Here is a 6,432-nt window from a genome sequence, read left to right on the forward strand (position 1 = left end):
GTTGCTTTCCTAAGCTTCGCACCAGCCTCCCCTTGAGCCGTCTAGGACCATGAATAGACCATATTATGCCCCTTAGTCTTGTCCAGCCTTCAAGCATGCTCCTAAGGGTCTCATGTGGAAAAAAACATCCCTTCTAGTTCCCATACCATGACATCCCCTTTGTGTAATATTAACAAGAATTTTGAAGTATAAAAACACATGTTCTAAGCATAATATTGCATAAAAACGAAAATAAATGCAAGGCGATATATTTTTCATGCAAATATATATCAAACCATAATATGGTGTGATAGATGAGAAAAAGAAGATTAAAGCGTGCCTTTGTGTATTTCACGCACGAAAACATTTTGCCAATGCGAGGAACATTGGCGAAGATGTGACCTTTGCTGAATTTTTCTTCCAAAAAACGAGTGTTTCCCTTCAAAGTTTTTGTGTGTGTGTGTTTTGGGGAGGGGAGAGTCTTAGTAATTAATTAGAGGGATGGGTCATGTGATATATGGAGTTTGGGGAGGGTTTGTTAGCTTTTTATTTTAATTAAAACTCATGTTGCAAGCTTGGGCCCGTTAGCCAAATATAATAGGCTCATTAAGCCCATTATTCATTATTTAAAATATTTTATTTAAGAAAATTTATGTGAATATTAGCCGAGTTCTAAAAAGTTCATATTTTCGTCGAAAAACGAATACTTGTTTAAAATATGTCTCGGCGTATAAAATCATCTTAAAACGCCTCATTTTCGAAATACCACATAACATATACTATATATTAAATAATTAAAAATAATTATTTAATAAAAATATTTTCCCTCATATGGTCCCCTGCATCCATTTCTCGATCACGTCTCGCATAACCTTTCAAACACAGTTTTACGCATTCTAACAGAAAACCCTAACATAAACATGTAATCATGTATATCTTCTTTAATTCATGCAATTAAAACCATTTATTCAGTCATTTTCCATTTTTTTTATATTTGCATGCAGTTGAATTAAGTTATCGTATTTTTGGACCTTACAATTCCTCCTTCCCTTAAATGAAACTTCGTCCTCGAAATTATAACTCAATGAATAACTCCGGGTAACGGCTCCTCGTATCCCTCTCGGTTTTCCAAGTAGCTTCCTCTTCCGAGTGATTTAGCCATTTGAACTTGACCATTAAATGACATTGATTCGGAGCCTTCTTTCTTGTCTACCTAGGATTTGTATAGATCTTTCCTCGTGTGACATATTTGGAGTCAACTGCAGTGGCTCATAATTTAGTACATGTGAAGGATTCGACATGTACTTTCACAGCATCGAGATGTGGAACACATTATGTACTATAGCTAGCAGCGGTGGCAACATCACTTTATAGGCTAGTGTTCCAACATTCCCCAAAATCTCAAATGAACCTATGAACCTCGGACTAAGTGATATAGGGGATTTTACTTGTTTTTCATATCATGTTAAGTCTCATTGTGTTGCATTTATCATTTAGATTGCATACATTGTGTAACGCCCCAGATTCGACGACTGCTCTCACTGTATCAAGACGGGTCTTTCCAGCGTACTTATGTCCTCACTCACACGCATCCTGAGAAACTTCCCAGGAGGTCACCCATCCCAAAATTTCCCCAAGTCAAGCACGTTTAACTTTGAAGTTCTTATGTGATGAGCTACCGAAAACAAGATGCACCTTCTTGATATGAGTAGTACATATCAAATCTTTTAAGCCCTCTTCAACTGTACAGTCCATTACATTGAACAGTCTCGGAATCCCTCTCATTCCGGTGTGGGATCAGTTCATTCATGTTCCCTCCACCTAGAAGCCTGCCAGGAGCCGCTCATTATCCGTGCAACCTCATGGCATTGCCGATCACCCCCCGCCCTCTTCGGCCCCGGGCCTTACATATTGTGTGTTGTTTTAGCATAATTTATGTTTTCTTGTTGCTCATGTGTTTAGTTTGTGAAAATATAGGAAATTCATGCATAAACTGAAGAAATGCGAAAATCATCCGCCCGGGCGGACATTCACATCCTCCCGGGCGCTCCGAGGTATGAGAAGGAGATGTTTTTGCGAGAGTCATCCGCCCGGGCGCTTCAAGAGAAAAAAAAATGCAGGATTTGCGCAAGCCATCTGCCCGGGCGGGAAACAAATGTCCGCCCGGTCGTGTTTGAAATTTTGGAAAGATTTTTTGGGCGATTTTTTTCCTTAATTCTGAAGGTGGAGGATATGGTAGGGGGTTGAGGCACGAAATGAGGAATTATTTATCATTATTCAGCAGCAACCATAAGCCTTGGAGAGGATTTCGTGCTTGGATTGAAGATTCGAAGATTTCCGTGCATCGTCTTTGCGTTTTTCGTCAAATCCATTATTTCTAATTTAGTTTTTAACCTTTAAACATTGTGTTATTTATTTTTGCTATGAATTCGAGTAGCTAAACAAAATATTTATTGTGATTTAAGGGAATCCTACCCTAAACTTTGATTTAATTAATTTATATTTCGATTGTTGCGTTATTCTTGAATGTGCTACACTTTTTCATTGTATTATTAGAGAGTAGCTAACTTTAACAACATTTTTATATTGCGAGTGAGCTCGAGAGAATAGCTTGTGATAGGAACGAGTAGCATAGTCCGTGGATCTACAATTTACATAGATATACGAAATTGGATACGCGCCGATAGTCATAGTCCGGTAGGACGAAAACTAGGGGATTTCATAGAACGATATGTGATTCACTCTTGATAAATGATTAAAGACATTTAATTACTTCACTGAGTAGAATTAGTGTGGCATAACTCGAGAGAGTGTGTTCAACTGAATATGAAATCCTGTCGGAAGCATAAAATAACTATCGAACGAATTAATTAATTAACGAGGGGTAGGTGAACTAAAATTCCCAACAAATTCATTTCTCATTGAATTTTAATCAACCATTTTAGATATTATATTTCATTATTCAATTCTTGTATCTTTTTATTTGCATGTTTATTTCAGCATAGTAGTAATAAACAACCATCCAAATTGTGTTACTAATGATTTAATAACTGAAAATAATAATTGTCAAATAGAGTCTTCAGTCAAACGATACTCGTACTCAATTACTTTATACTATTACTTGACATCGTGCACTTTCAATTAGTTTTTGAGCATACAAAACCATATTTTTATTAAGGATTCCACAATGCAAGTTTTGCTCGATCAAGTTTTTGACGCCGTTGTCGGGGACTGTTAATTCACAATTTTATTTTTAGTTATTTTCTTTAGCATTGTTTCGTTTTTATTAAATTAAAACTCCATATTCTATTACAAATATCTCGTCCAGTGCATTCCAAAGTCACTTGACGTGGAGCTTGAGACGTTTAACCTTGAAATTGAAAGAACTTTCCGTAGGAGAAGACAGCAGCAGAGACTGAAGGAACTGATGGAGAGGAACGAGCACGAGCATGAGGAGGAACACCATGAAGATAGACATGTTGAGATGCCACGCCGCATACCAATACTAGAGTATGCACAACCTGCTTTGATGGAGCACTTCCCAGCATTGTGAGGCCTATTGTGTGGGCAAATCACTTAGAAATCAAGCCAGCTATAATTCAGATGATTCAGAATACAGTCCAGTTTGGAATATCTGCTGTAGATGACCCAAACACGCACATCGCGGATTTTCTTGAAATTTGCGATACTTTTAAATTTAATGGAGTTTCTGATGATGCTGTTAGATTGCGTTTATTTCCTTTCTCTTTACGTGATAAAGCTAAAGCATGGTTAAATTGTTTGCCTGTAGGTTCGATCACCACATGGGAGGATATGGAGAAGGCGTTTCTCATCAAATACTTTCCTCCATCTAAGACCATCAAGCTGTGGCAGACATCACCACATTTGCTCAATTCAAGCAGGAATCTTTAAATGAGTCATGGGAGCGCTTCAAAGATCTATTAGAAGATGTCCTCATCACGAACTGCCTCATGGATTAGTCATTCAAACCTTTTATTACGGCTTGCTTACTCCTAATCTTACTATGATACATGCTGCTGCTAGTGGGAACCTGTTGAGAAAAACTGCTGAGGAAGGATATGAGTTGTTGTAGGAGATGGCTGCTAGCAGCTATCATCCTCAATCTGAAAGGAACAACCAGCGGAGAAGTGCAGGATTCCACCAGGTAATTGACCTTTCTGCTATTATTGCACAGCTTGATGTTTTGAACAGGAAATTGGACGGCTTGAATATGGGTGGCACAGCTATGCGTCTTCAAGAGATATTTTGTGAAAAATGTGGAGGAGAACACTATGTTAAGGACTGTCAAGACAGTGGTCCTTTTTATATGCCAGAAGGGGAACATATGAATCAAGTGGGAGTCCAAAACCGTCCAAGGAATTATCCATACTAAAACACATATAATCCTGGATGGAGGAAACATCCCAACTTCTCATGGGGTGGTCAAAACAGTCATAATCGACCACAAGTAGGACAATCATATGAGAAACAACCGATGTACAGATCTTATCCTCCTAAAGAAGAGAAGTCCAATTTGGAGCAGATGATGTCTAAGTTCATCTCATCTACCAAAACTAGACTCCAAAACCAAGATGCATCGATAAAGGGGCTAGAAAATCAAAGTGGACAGTTAGAGAAGATGATAGCAAGTAGAGAGCTGGGCACCTTTCCAAGTAACACAGAGACGAATCCAAAAGCGCAAGTAAAGGCCATCGAGTTGAAGAGTGGAAAAATTTTAGAGTCGAGAGGGACAGAAAGAACCAAATACTTGATGAACAGACTGAGTCATCAAAAGGTAAGTCTTATAACTTTACACCAGCACCTACTGCACAATCTAAAATTGTTATCCCTCCACCTTTTCCTGCAGCATTGAAAAAAGCAAAATTTGATGCACAATTCGTTAAGTTTCTTGAGGTATTTAAAAAATTGCATATCAATATTTCTTTTGTCGATGCTTTGATGCAAATGCCTAGTTATGCTAAATTTTTGAAAGACATATTAGCTAATAAGAGAAAATTGGAGGATCACATGATGATAACTTGATTGAGAATTGTTCTGCATTGGTACAAAACAAGATCCCACCGAAACTAAAATATCCAGGGAGTTTTTCTATTCTTTGCATGAATGGTGATGTTGTTTTTCATAAAGCTTTGTGTGATCTTGGTGCAAGTATTAATCTTATGACGTTTTCTGTGTTTAAGAAACTTGTATTGGGAGAACCTAAGCCAACGAGGATGTCTTTACAACTAGCTGACAGATCTGTCAAGTATCCACGAGTGATTGAGGATGTGCTAATGAAAGTGGACAAATTTATTTTTCCTGCTGATTTTGTGGTACTTGACATTGAGGATGATATGGAGATGCCTTTGATTTTGGGGAGACCATTCTCTGCAATTGGCAAGGCCCTAATTGATGTTCAAGAAGGGAAGTTGAGATTGAGAGTGGGAGATGAGGAGATTACTTTTAATTTTTTTAATGCACTTACGCACACACTGCATTCTGATAGTTGTTATAGAATTGATGCTTTTGATGCTCTTGTGTCTAACTATGTGCAGGGTGCTATTAGAGATCCTTTGGAAGCCACTCTCACTACTGAATTGAGAGAAGATGAATTGTATGCATAGAAAGCCGAAATAGTGGCATACCTCAAAGCCAGCCAGCCCTGGAAGAGGCCAATAAAAATGAGATTAGAGTACTTGGGGGATCGAAGAGACTTGACCCCTCAGAAGTCAAGCTTAGAGGAGCCACGAACTCTGGAGCTCAAGCCATTACCTCCACATCTGAAATACGTCTATCTAGGTGAGAATAATAAACTTCTTGTTATTATTTCTTCTTATTAGACAGATATGGTGGAGGACAAACTGCTGGAAGTGTTGAAAGCGCACAAGAGTGCATTTGCGTGGAAGGTGGCTGATATCAAAGAGATCGAACCATCAGTCTGCATGCACAAGATATTGATGGAAGACGAGTACTCACCTCTTGTGCAACCTTAGAGAAGATTAAATCCACAGATGCAAGAAGTAGTAAAAGCAGAAACTATCAAACTCTTTGATACAGGTATTATCTATCCTATATCTGATAGTGCATGGGTAAGTCCTGTTCAGTGTGTGTCGAAAAAAGGTTGGATTACTGTAATTAATATCCATTAGGACAGTTATGGGATGGGTGTGTGAATTGATTATAGGAAATTAAATGATGCTACCTGTAAAGATCACTTTCCACTGCCCTTCATTGATCAAATGCTTGAGAAGTTAGCGGGTCATGAGTTTTATTGTTTTTTGGATGGGTATTCAGGGTAAAACCAAATTATGATTGCGTCTGAGGACCAAGAGAAAACCACTTTCACTTGTCCTTATGGCACGTTTGCTTTTAGACGGATGCCCTTTGGTTTTGTAATGCCCCTGTCACTTTTCAACGATGCATGGTCGCTATATTTCATGACATGATAGAAAC

This window comes from Primulina eburnea, chromosome 4 (genome assembly GCF_022965805.1).
Source record: "Primulina eburnea isolate SZY01 chromosome 4, ASM2296580v1, whole genome shotgun sequence".
Taxonomy (NCBI): Eukaryota; Viridiplantae; Streptophyta; class Magnoliopsida; order Lamiales; family Gesneriaceae; genus Primulina; species Primulina eburnea.